This window comes from Nerophis lumbriciformis, linkage group LG16 (genome assembly GCF_033978685.3).
Source record: "Nerophis lumbriciformis linkage group LG16, RoL_Nlum_v2.1, whole genome shotgun sequence".
Classification (NCBI taxonomy): Eukaryota; Metazoa; Chordata; class Actinopteri; order Syngnathiformes; family Syngnathidae; genus Nerophis; species Nerophis lumbriciformis.
Window position 1 is genome coordinate 4800559 of NC_084563.2, and position 14004 is coordinate 4814562.

Sequence of the window (14004 nt, forward strand, 5' to 3'; positions counted from 1 at the left end):
ATATATATATATATATATATATATATATATATATATATATACTTGCAGTGTGTATATTGTACATATTACATTTGTTATGAAGGTGTCTGTTACTACATTATATATATATATATATAATATATATGTATATATATATTAAAAATTTTTAAAAAAAAAAATATATATATATGTATATATATATATATATATATATATATATATATATATATATATATATATATATATATATATATATTAAAGACATGCACCTGGGGATAGGTTGATTGGCAACACTAAAAATGGTCCCTAGTGTGTGAATGTGAGTGTGAATGTTGTCTGTCTATCTGTGTTGGCCCTGCGATGAGTTTGCAACTTGTCCAGGGTGTACCCCGCCTTCCGCCCGATTGTAGCTGAGATAGGCTCCAGCGCCCCCCGCGACCCCGAAGGGAATAAGCGGTAGGAAATGGATGGATGGATGGATATATATATATATATATATATATATATATATATATATATATATATATATATATATATATATATATATATATTTATATACATACTTGCAGTGAGTATATAAAACGTTGATGGAGGGTTTTTAAATTGTTTAGAGGCTTTGAAGGATACAGCGTTGATTAAAACATTAGCTGCGTCTTTCAAGTGTTTTTATCTTTAAAATAAAAACAAATAAGATGTGTTCGTGTCACTCATAATGATTGTGAACAATAGGCAAAATAAAAATAAAAAAAGTGCAGTTCCTCTTTAAGGTTGTGCACTTAAGGGGTGTACATAAGTACTTTTAAAGTCCAGGTTCAATGGTTCCCCCGTTTTTGTCTTATGTTTGTGCGTCTCATGTTGACACAAAGTCCTTTACTTTGTATCCAAACATTGCCTGAACTCCTTTCACAGCCCTCCCTCATCCCCAAACCTGGCAACTCAGCAGTGTATCGCACATCGTTAAAAGTTATTTTCCTGATGTTATCTGCTGGCGAAACAGTTTGGTCCCCGCCACCTCGCCTCCTCGGGACCAAACAGGCAACCTGTGTTTGTTCCCCTCTGGTCTTTCCTGATTGCACGGCCAGGCCAATTCCGGTCTGCTGTAATCTAACCGAGCGAATTAACGAGAAAAGCCATTTGGCACACATGCTTCTACTTTTCTGTTTGTTGCCTTCCCCCCCAGCAGTCGGCTTTCATTTGTACAATTCCGTCGTCATTAGGCGGCGTTTGGAGCTGCGGGGCACAGGTAATGCCAAGCATTCAAATTGTAGGCCTGGGCCTGCGTTGCTAGGAAGTGGAAGAGCCTCAATTGCAGCCATTTCCTCGCCAGTGTACCGAGAGGTCCGATTACAGCGTTTAGGTCAGCGCAATTGCTGTCATTACAGGCGGCCAACTTCCCTCCGCCAAGCGTAATGAATTAGTCGCAGCTCGTGATTGGGGTTGCCAGGGGAGACGGTGATTAGGGTATGTAACCCAGTGTGCACGCCGGCGTAATGGCCTGGTGTAGCTGCTGACAGGCGGCGTGCAAAGGTGCTACTGTGCTCTGCTTGCGGACTGGGACTGACAGGTCAGACCCACATGACTCAGCACCGCGTCCAAGAGTCAAGCTCAAGGGGAACGTTATACCGTATTTTTCGGACTATAAGTCGCAGTTTATTTCATAGTTTGGCCGGGGGTGCGACTTATACTCAGGAGCGACTTAGGTGTGAAATTATTAACACATTAGTGTAAAATATCAAATAATATTATTTAGCTCATTCACGTAAGAGACTACACAATGTTGACTTCTATAGTTATATTTTGATAAACAATCAAATGAATATTTCCGCACATACACAATGTTGACTTTTATAGTTATATTTTGATAAACAATCATAAATGAATCTTTCAGCACTTACACAATGTTGACATCTATAGTTATATTTTGATAAACAATCAAATGAATATTTCAGCACATACACAATGTTGACTTTTATAGTTATATTTTGATAAACAATCATAAATGAATCTTTCAGCACATACACAATGTTGACATCTATAGTTATATTTTGATAAACAATCAAATAAATATTTTAAGCACATACACTGTTGACTTTTATAGTTATATTTTGATTAACAATCATAAATGAATCATTCAGCACATACACAATGTTGACTTCTATAGTTATATTTTGATAAACAATCATAAATGAATCTTTCTGAATGTACACAATGTTGACATCTATAGTTACAGTATATTTTGATAAACAATCATAAATGAATCTTTCAGCACATACACAATGTTGACATCTATAGTTATATTTTGATAAACAATCATAAATGAATATTTCAGCACATACACAATGTTGACATCTATAGTTGTATTTTGATAAACAATCATAAATGAATCTTTCAGTACATACACAATGTTGACATCTATAGTTATATTTTGATAAACAATCATAAATGAATCTTTCAGCACGTACACAATGTTGACATCTATAGTTATATTTTGATAAACAATCATAAATGAATCTTTCAGTACATACACAATGTTGACATCTATAGTTATATTTTGATAAACAATCATAAATGAATCTTTCAGCACATACACAATGTTGACATCTATAGTTATATTTTGATAAACAATCATAAATGAATATTTCAGCACATACACAATGTTGACATCTATAGTTATATTTTGATAAACAATCATAAATGAATCTTTCAGCACATACACAATGTTGACATCTATAGTTATATTTTGATAAACAATCATAAATGAATATTTCAGCACATACACAATGTTGACATCTATAGTTATATTTTGATAAACAATCATAAATGAATCTTTCAGCACGTACACAATGTTGACATCTATAGTTATATTTTGATAAACAATCATAAATGAATCTTTCAGCACATACACAATGTTGACATCTATAGTTATATTTTGATAAACAATCATAAATGAATCTTTCAGCACATACACAATGTTGACATCTATAGTTATATTTTGATAAACAATCATAAATGAATATTTCAGCACATACACAATGTTGACATCTATAGTTATATTTTGATAAACAATCATAAATGAATATTTCAGCACATACACAATGTTGACATCTATAGTTATATTTTGATAAACAATCATAAATGAATCTTTCAGCACGTACACAATGTTGACATCTATAGTTATATTTTGATAAACAATCATAAATGAATCTTTCAGCACGTACACAATGTTGACATCTATAGTTATATTTTGATAAACAATCATAAATGAATCTTTCAGCACGTACACAATGTTGACATCTATAGTTACAGTATATTTTGATAAACAATCATAAATGAATCTTTCAGCACGTACACAATGTTGACATCTATAGTTATATTTTGATAAACAATCAAATAAATATTTCAGCACACACACAATGTAGACTTTTATAGTTGTATTTTGATAAACAATCATAAATGAATCTTTCAGTACATACACAATGTTGACATCTATAGTTATATTTTGATAAACAATCAAATAAATATTTCAGCACACACACAATGTAGACTTTTATAGTTGTATTTTGATAAACAATCATAAATGAATCTTTCAGTACGTACACAATGTTTACATATATAGTTATATTTTGATAAACAATCATAGATGAATCTTTCAGCACGTACACAATGTTGACATCTATAGTTATATTTTGATAAACAATCATAAATGAATCTTTCAGCACGTACACAATGTTGACATCTATAGTTATATTTTGATAAACAATCATAAATGAATCTTTCAGCACGTACACAATGTTGACATCTATAGTTACAGTATATTTTGATAAACAATCATAAATGAATCTTTCAGTACATACACAATGTTGACATCTATAGTTATATTTTGATAAACAATCATAAATGAATCTTTCAGCACGTACACAATGTTTACATATATAGTTATATTTTGATAAACAATCATAGATGAATCTTTCAGCACGTACACAATGTTGACATCTATAGTTATATTTTGATAAACAATCATAAATGAATCTTTCAGCACGTACACAATGTTGACATCTATAGTTATATTTTGATAAACAATCATAAATGAATCTTTCAGCACGTACACAATGTTGACATCTATAGTTATATTTTGATAAACAATCATAAATGAATCTTTCAGCACGTACACAATGTTGACATCTATAGTTATATTTTGATAAACAATCATAAATGAATATTTCAGCACATACACAATGTTGACATCTATAGTTATATTTTGATAAACAATCAAATGAATATTTCCGCACATACACAATGTTGACTTTTATAGTTATATTTTGATAAACAATCATAAATGAATCTTTCAGCACTTACACAATGTTGACATCTATAGTTATATTTTGATAAACAATCAAATGAATATTTCAGCACATACACAATGTTGACTTTTATAGTTATATTTTGATAAACAATCATAAATGAATCTTTCAGCACATACACAATGTTGACATCTATAGTTATATTTGGATAAACAATCATAAATGAATCTTTCAGCACATACACAATGTTGACATCTATAGTTATATTTTGATAAACAATCAAATAAATATTTTAAGCACATACACTGTTGACTTTTATAGTTATATTTTGATTAACAATCATAAATGAATCATTCAGCACATACACAATGTTGACTTCTATAGTTATATTTTGATAAACAATCATAAATGAATCTTTCTGAATGTACACAATGTTGACATCTATAGTTATATTTTGATAAACAATCATAAATGAATCTTTCAGCACGTACACAATGTTGACATCTATAGTTATATTTTGATAAACAATCATAAATGAATATTTCAGCACGTACACAATGTTGACATCTATAGCTGTATTTTGATAAACAATCAAATAAATATTTCAGCACACACACAATGTAGACTTTTATAGTTGTATTTTGACAAACAATCATAAATGAATCTTTCAGTACATACACAATGTTGACATCTATAGTTATATTTTGATAAACAATCAAATAAATATTTCAGCACACACACAATGTAGACTTTTATAGTTGTATTTTGATAAACAATCATAAATGAATCTTTCAGCACGTACACAATGTTGACATCTATAGTTATATTTTGATAAACAATCATAAATGAATCTTTCAGCACATACACAATGTTGACATCTATAGTTATATTTTGATAAACAATCATAAATGAATCTTTCAGCACATACACAATGTTGACATCTATGGTTATATTTTGATAAACAATCATAAATGAATCTTTCAGCACATACACAATGTTGACATCTATAGTTATATTTTGATAAACAATCATAAATGAATCTTTCAGCACGTACACAATGTTGACATCTATAGTTACAGTATATTTTGATAAACAATCATAAATGAATCTTTCAGCACGTACCAATGTTGACATCTATAGCTGTATTTTGATAAACAATCAAATAAATATTTCAGCACACACACAATGTAGACTTTTATAGTTGTATTTTGATAAACAATCATAAATTAATCTTTCAGTACATACACAATGTTGACATCTATAGTTATATTTTGATAAACAATCATAAATGAATCTTTCAGTACATACACAATGTAGACTTTTATAGTTATATTTTGATAAACAATCATAAATGAATCTTTCAGCACGTACACAATGTTTACATATATAGTTATATTTTGATAAACAATCATAGATGAGTCTTTCAGCACGTACACAATGTGCTCTGTATGGGCAAATACGGTAATAATTGTCATTCGGCGTAGGCCAATAACAAATTTTGCTGGCCGATATATTGACCTACAAATTATTGGCAATGAACGATATTATTGTCAACATTATTTTTAGAGCAAACTATTCACTGGTGTAATAATGATACATAATACTATTGCAAGTATACCCTTTCAAATGCAATAGACTTGTATTTCTCGTATATTTTAATTGGAATGTAAACTTTTAGATACCCAAATTAAATAAAAAAACAACAACAAATGAGATTAAAATATACTCTGTCAGCAAAATGTTGCACTTCAATAAAAATCACAGCCAAAAGTAATACAATAGGTTCTGTCACTGTTAAGGAGTGGGTGGAGGACCCTCAAATGTACTCAACCAAAACAATAAATAAAATGGATAAATGGGTATTATGAGCAAAATGATCATGGTTACCATTATTATCGACCTCGGATAAGCGGAAGAAAATTGATGGATGGATGGACAAGCTTTTGTATATGTGCTTTAAAAGACCCTCTATCATCAATAATAATTCCTAAGTACTTACATGTTGTGACCAACTCAAGCTCGACCCCCATGAGTAGTCAATATTTTAGGGATGTTCAATGGCAGCCGTTTGCCATTTGAGAACAACACCACCTTAGATTTGTCTGCATTTAGCACGAGCCGAGGTTGGGTCAGCTGGGACTGAACAACGGTGAGTAAGGGGAGCGCAGTTGGTGATGAATGTCAGTGCCCCGTGGTACACACTATCCAGCTTGTGGAGACAAGCAGCAGTAGCATTCATGTACAACACATCTCCATAGTCAATAACAGGTAAAAAGGTTGTTTCCACCTATTTCTGTTTCACAGTAAAAGAAAAGCAAGACTTGTTTCTATAATAAAATCCCAGTAAAAGTTTCAGGGTTTTTTTTTACAACATACTGAATGTGCTCCTTAAAACTCAAATGGTCATCAATTAAAAATCCTAAATATTTAAAAGCAGATACTACATACTTGCCAACCTTGAGACCTCCGATTTCGGGGGGTGGGGGGTGGGGCGGGGGCGTGGTCGGGGGTGGGGCGGGGGGCGTGGTTGGGGGCGTGGTTAAGATATATATATATATATATAAGAAATACTTGACTTTCAGTGAATTCTAGCTACATATATATATATATATATATATATATATATATATATATATATATATATATATATATATATACATATATATATATATATTTAAATAAATACTTGAATTTCAGTGTTTATTTACAAACTACAACTCACAAACACTTTAGAGTTAGGCTCCACCATCAGAATGTGTACTTAAACTTATAAAGATCACATGGATATTATTCAGTGAGTTGATTCACCAAAACTAACCTGTTATACAGGAGGAAAAAGCACACAGGACGTTTCAATTGTTCACAGACTGGTCGCGCTCATCAGAATGACAAGACACTTCCGGTCTGCAGGCGATAGCATTCAATTGGGAAGAAACGCCCTACTGCCCCCTACTGACCAATGTGAATACTGATAAATGTGTAATGACAGCCCCAAAAACGAATTCAAACCACAAAATAAAATAAATAAATCAACACAAAAATGTGACACATTATGGGTGGGTCACATATGCATGTACAGTAGATGGCAGTATTGTCCTGTTTAAAAGTGTCACAACATTGCTGTTTACAGCAGACGAACTGCTTTACGGTAGACACTGTTGTTGTGTGTTGTCAACACGTCACTCAGGTCCGCCTGAATTTCGGGAGTTTTTCGGGAGAAAATTTGTCCCGGGAGGTTTTCGGGAGAGGCGCTGAATTTCGGGAGTCTCCCGGAAAATCCGGGAGGGTTGGCAAGTCATAATTTGTTGCCCATTTCTTGTTAAAATGTTCTCACACAGTGATGATCTTACGGTTTTTGATGTGGTAAAGAGCATACACTTTGTTTTATCTGCATTTAAAACCAGTTGAAGATAGCAAAGTTGTTCTTGTACTCTGTCAAATGCATGTTGTAGATATTTAAAAGCCTCAGCAAGAGTGGGTGCTGTGCAGTATATGACAGCATCATCAGCATAGAAATGGAAAGTTGAGTTCGGAATATTCTGTCCAAGATTATTTATGTAAATAGTGAATAATAAGGGGCCCAACACAGAACCTTGAGGGACACCCTTTTTCACTTGCAGTACGTCCGAGGAGGAACCTTCTATCTGAACAGCCTGAGTTCTACTTGTGAGGTAATTTGCAAGCCATCCAACTGCTTTGCTGAGAAAAACCAATAGCTGAAAGACGTTTGATTAAAATGACATGATCAACAGTATCAAATGTAAGGCTGAAACGACGCGTCGACGTAGTCGACGTCATTGGTTACGTAAATACGTCGACGCCGTTTTTGTGCGTCGGCGCGTCGCATATTTACGTCACACTACTTTACTGTCATGGCGGAGCGCAAAGCAGACGATGCGAGCGAGGGGAAAAAAGCACGCCAAAAGTCGTCAAAAGTGTGGGAGTATTTCAATAAACGGCTTAATAATGTTGTTGTATGCACACTGTGTCGAGCGGAAATGGCCTATCATAGCAGCACAACGGCTATGAACGAACATTTGAAAAGAAAACCCCCGACAGCGTTCTTGCCATCACCATCAACAAGTCAATCGTCCGCGTGCGTATACGTTGTCATTATTACACAAAAACATGAATGTGTCATTTGTATCTGCGTTGTAAATTCATAAACTAAAGCACCGTTTCGCTCTGAGAGGCGCGTTTGGCGTGCCTGTTCAGTGTTTACAAAGACGCGCTCCTCTTTAACGCTGTGGAGAGGCGGCGGCGGCGAGCGAGCGGCGAGGCGGGGCGCGCCGGGAGCGACGCCGCAATCGTGCCCAGGTGCGCGATCCGCGCAGTTGGAAGAGAAAAGACTTTGTGTAAAATTAAAAGATTGTAAACCTGGCAAAGCCGTCTGGCGTTCAGTCTGTCGGTCCTGAAAGAACCCCACGGCACAAGACGTGTCACAAACGCTAACGTTAATTAGTTGTGCAAATACCTTTTACAACATTAACAGTTACATATACTATGTACAAACCAACAATTAACTTTCACTTTAATCATACTATCATTGTTGTGTTATTAAGCAAAATAAGCAATACTTTTACTTTTGTTGAAATGTTTACACTGTACACTTTTTTGTATTGGATGTTTAGCTTTATTTTTGCACATTTTAGCAAATAAGCAATACTTTTACTTTTGAAATGCTTATACTATTCCAGAATATTAAGATTTGCACTGGATGTTTACTTTTATATTTGCACATTAAAAAGCAAATAAGCTACTTTTAATTTTGTTAAATGTTAAAAGTTTTAAATGTTTACATTGTTACAGAATATTTTGTCATGTTGTTGTCAATGTTGACTGAGTGGCCATACTTTTTTTTTTTGTAAATAAAAGCCATGCCTTTTGAAAAAACTGGCCTACATTTATTTTTTCCTCTTCATTTTAAATAAAAAAAAAATCGGTAAAAGGAAAAATAATCTATAGATTAATCGAAAAAATAATCTATAGATTAACCGATTAATCGAAAAAAAATAATCTATAGATTAATCGATAGAAAAATAATCGTTAGCTGCAGCCCTAATCAAATGCCTTTGAAAAGTCAATAAAGAGGGACAGACAGCACTGCTTCTTGTCAAGAGCTTCAGTTACATCATTTATAAACTTCATAGCAGCACTAACAGCACTGTGATTTCTACGAAAACCTGACTGAAATGGTGACAGAATAAAATTGGTGTCCAAAAAGTCTTTTATCTGTTCACTGATAAGGGATTCAAGCACTTTTGCCAGAACAGAGAGTTTAGAGATCGGTCTGTAATTATTTAGATTACTAGGGTCACCTCCTTTTAATAGGGGTGATTACCGTATTTTCCGCACCATAAGGCGCCCTGGGTTATAAGCCGCGCCTTCAATGAACGGCATATTTCAAAACTTTGTCCACCTATAAGCCGCCCCGTGTTGTAAGCCGCATCTAACTGCGCTAAAGGAATGTCAAAAAAACAGTCAAATAGGTCAGTCAAACTTTAATAATATATTAAAACCAGCGTGATGTGGGCGCGCATGGAATCGTATATCAACATGGACGAAGCTGCGTGAAAAAAGCCACCCGGCCTCTTCGCGTAAACTTAAACTTACCTTAACCACTCGCTCATCTTTTCTTCATCCATCCCTTCGAGTTAGCTTTTATGATGACGCCGGCTGGAAAGGTCTCTTTTGGCAAGGTCTTCCTTTTGAATATCACCATGGGTGGAAGTTTCTGGCCATTAGCATGGCAAGCTAGAACCACAGTGAAGGATGACTTCTCATTCCCTGTGGTGCGAATATTCACCGTACGTGCTCCCGTTGTATCCACAGTGCGGTTCACAGGAATATCAGTTGCTGTGAAATAGCAGTCCGTGTGCGGATGGAGAGATTGCGTCTTTTCATGAACCGGATCCCTGTCGCTTTGTAGGAGCCATTTTGTGGTCTTTACAGATGTAAACACACAAAGGAAATGATAATATCCGCGCGCTTTTTCTTCTTCTACGCGGGCGGGTGGTTGCTTACAGTAGAAGAAGAAGCGCTTCCTGTTCTATGGGGGCGGGTGCTTACCTTGGCGGTTGCTTGCGTAGAAGAAGAAGCGCTTCCTGTTCTACCGGGAAAAAAGATGGCGGCTGTTTACCGAAGTTGCGAGACCGAAACTTTATGAAAATGAATCTTAATATTTATCCATATATAAAGCGCACCGGGTTATAAGGCGCACTGTCAGCTTTTGAGAAAATTTGTGGTTTTTAGGTGCGCCTTATAGTGCGGAAAATACGGTACAAGGGCAGATTTCCAATCCAAAGGGATTTCATTTGAAATTAGAGTAAGCATACCTGCCAACTACTCCGGTTTTCCCGTAATTAGTACGGTTTTCATCAACCTATTCCGGGTTACGGTTGCAGTGATAAAAAACACGTTTTTCATTAATTAAAAAAATTTTTTTTTTAAAAATGCGTGAGGCTATTTATAGCACCGCTGCCAAGCACGAGGCCATTGTTTCCAAACGAGCGAACGATCACGGAATCAGCCGGAGAAAAATGGCAAACGAGTCTTAAACCGAAAAGAAAACTGCAGTCATTCCGTGAAGAATATTCAAAAGCCAATCCGGGAATAATTATCCATTCCAAAAAGGGTGAAAACTACGTGAATTGCACCTTGTGCAGACAAGATTTTTCGATCGGACACGGAGGAATTAGCGATGTAAAAGACCACGTTGGGACAAAAAAAAACACAAGTCTAATGCCGTTGCTAGCGATACAAGTGGAAAACTTTGGATTTTAGCCACAAAAAGGTAATGCCACCAATGTTATCTATTGGAATTGTTTAGTACTGTTATACTGTTAAAAGTGTTTATACTATTTATGCTTTCAAGTCCAAGTTGAAGAAATCTTGTTAAATGTTGACAGCATAACTACCAAAATACAGAAGTATGTCCTTAATATTTTTGCAGTGCTATTTCTGTTGAAAAGTTCAAATGATTACATTAGAGATGTGATGTGCCACTTTTCAAGTGTCTGATGGCTTCAATTAATTTTCATTAATTTTTCAATATTTTGAATTCTTTTGAAAGGCTTACAAAAAAACTACATTTGAATTGTAATTCCATGCTATTGACAGGACTATTAATTTTAATGAAGTTAGCTTACCATGTTTACAGTATGATAATTGTGATAGAAATGTGAATTTTAGGCACAGAATATTTTTTTACAATTGAACAAGGCAGTAGATTATACAAGCTTGGACAGAAAGTTAATAATGACACCAATTTTTTTTTTTAATGGAATTGTTTAGTACTGTTTTACCATTTGTTTACTGTAAAAAGTGTTTATACTTTCAATTAACAAATTGAAGTCTTGTGAAAGGTTGACAGGATAACTGGCATTAACTGTCAAAATCATTTCAAACTATTGAAGTTAGCTTACAGAATAAACATGTCAATCAACCCATATGATTTTTGCTGTAATATTTTTGTTTTGAAAAGTCACTGTGACTGATAGAAAAGTGATGGTTTTAGCAACATTTTAACCTGTCTGAATGCTAATCCCTACTCAGTGGCCTAGTGGTTAGAGTGTCCGCCCTGAGATCGGTAGGTTGTGGGTTCAAACCCCGGCCGAGTCATACCAAAGACTATAAAAATGGGAGCCATTACCTCCCTGCTTGGCACTCAGTATCAAGGGTTGGAATTGGGGGTTAAATCACCAAAAATGATTCCCGGGCGCGGCCACCGCTGCTGCCCACTGCTCCCCTCACCTCCCAGGGGGTGATCAAGGGTGATGGGTTAAATGCAGAGAATAATTTCGCCACACCTAGTGTGTGTGTGACAATCATTGGTACTTTAACTTTAACTTTAACTTTTTAATAATCATTTTGCGTCGGGGGGCGAAGCCTGAACCCCCCCACCAGGACTTTGTCCTGGACCTACCGGGGCCTGCGGCCCCTGGACCCTGGCTACTAGGTTTTTCTGATTTCAAAAGTTGGCAGGTATGAGTGAGGTTAAAAATGTGTATTATTTAGAGTCAATAAATATTTATCCTGTTTGGCCCGCCATCTTTAAAGTGTGCTTCGGACTTTTGAACCCCCACAATCCTTTTTTTAATCCTTTCTTATCGTCCTTTCTAACTTCAGACCTATCTCTAACCTTCCATACATTTCCAAAATATTAGAGAAGGTTGTCTACAGTCAGTTGTTGCCCTTCTTAGAGGATAATGGTATCGCTGAGCTGTTCCAGTCCGGTTTTAAAGCCCTCCACAGCACAGAGTCAGCGCTTCTAAAAGTTTTTAACGATATCCTCCTGTCCACTGATTCTGGTAAATATGTTGTCCTGGTGCTTTTAGATCTGTCTGCTGCGTTCGACACCGTCGACCACGCCACCTTAATCACTCGTCTTGAGAACTGTGTGGGCATTAAGGGCGCCGCCCTCAACTGGTTCCGGTCGTACCTAACCGACAGGAGTTTTTGTGTAAAAGTAGACAGTTTTATGTCGTCCACAGCTCCTTTACCACATGGGGTCCCCCAGGGCTCAATCCTTGCCCCAATTTTATTTGCGCTTTACCTTCTCCCCCTTGGTTCTATTTTTAGGAAGTACAGTATTGCATTTCATTTTTATGCCGATGATTGCCAGATTTATTTTCCCATGGCACAAAATAACACGGTTCAACGTCTTATTGACTGCCTGCACGACATCAAAGTCTGGCTTTCAGCTAACTTCCTGAGCCTAAATGAAGACAAAACAGAAGTTATGTTGTTCGGTCCAAGTCGCTCTCCCTCCCCCAACGTTGACCTCGGCACTCTGACCCCGTATCTCAGCGACTGTGTCACAAACCTGGGGGTGAAGTTCGACTCAGATTTTAAATTCGAAAAACAAATCAGCAGCGTCGTTCAAAAAAGCTTTTATCAATTACGCCAAATAGCGAAAGTGAAACCGCTTCTATCAAGACATGATCTTGAGAAATTAATCCACGCTTTTATCTCGACTCGTCTTGATTATTGCAATGCCCTGTATGTTGGCATTAGCCAGGCCTCCCTCGCCCGCCTGCAGCTCGTGCAGAACTCTGCTGCTCGTCTGCTAACACAGACCCGCAGACGTGAGCACATCACCCCTATTTTAGCGTCCCTTCACTGGCTCCCTGTGCGTTACCGAATACATTTTAAACTCCTTTTATTTGTTTTTAAATGTCTAAACAACCTCGCGCCAACCTATCTCTCCGACCTCCTTCAGCCTTACTGCCCCACCCGATCCTTAAGATCAGCCGATCAGCTGCTGTTGACGGTCCCTGACACAAGGCTGAAGCTTAGAGGTGACAGAGCTTTCGCCGTTGCTGCTCCCAAGCTCTGTAACGACCTACCCCTGAGTGTTAGACAAGCCTCCTCCCTTCCTGTTTTTAAATCTCTCTTAAAAACATACTTTTATTCCATGGCTTTTAACACTGAGTGATATCCATCCTGCAATGGCGCCCCATAATACACCTGCTGTGATCCTGTTTTTATGTTTTTATTAATTCTATTTTAATTATTTATTTTTTATCGTGTTCTGTTTGTGTTGTGTTGTGTTTGCCCGGTACTCGTTTTATCTTTTAACCTGCTCATTGTACAGCACTTTGGCTACCCCTGTGGTAAATTTTAAATGTGCTTTATAAATAAAGTTGATTTGATTTGATTTGATTTGACAGAAAAATGAGGCTGAACCCCACGAAAGCGTGCGCATACTTTTTGCTCCATTTCC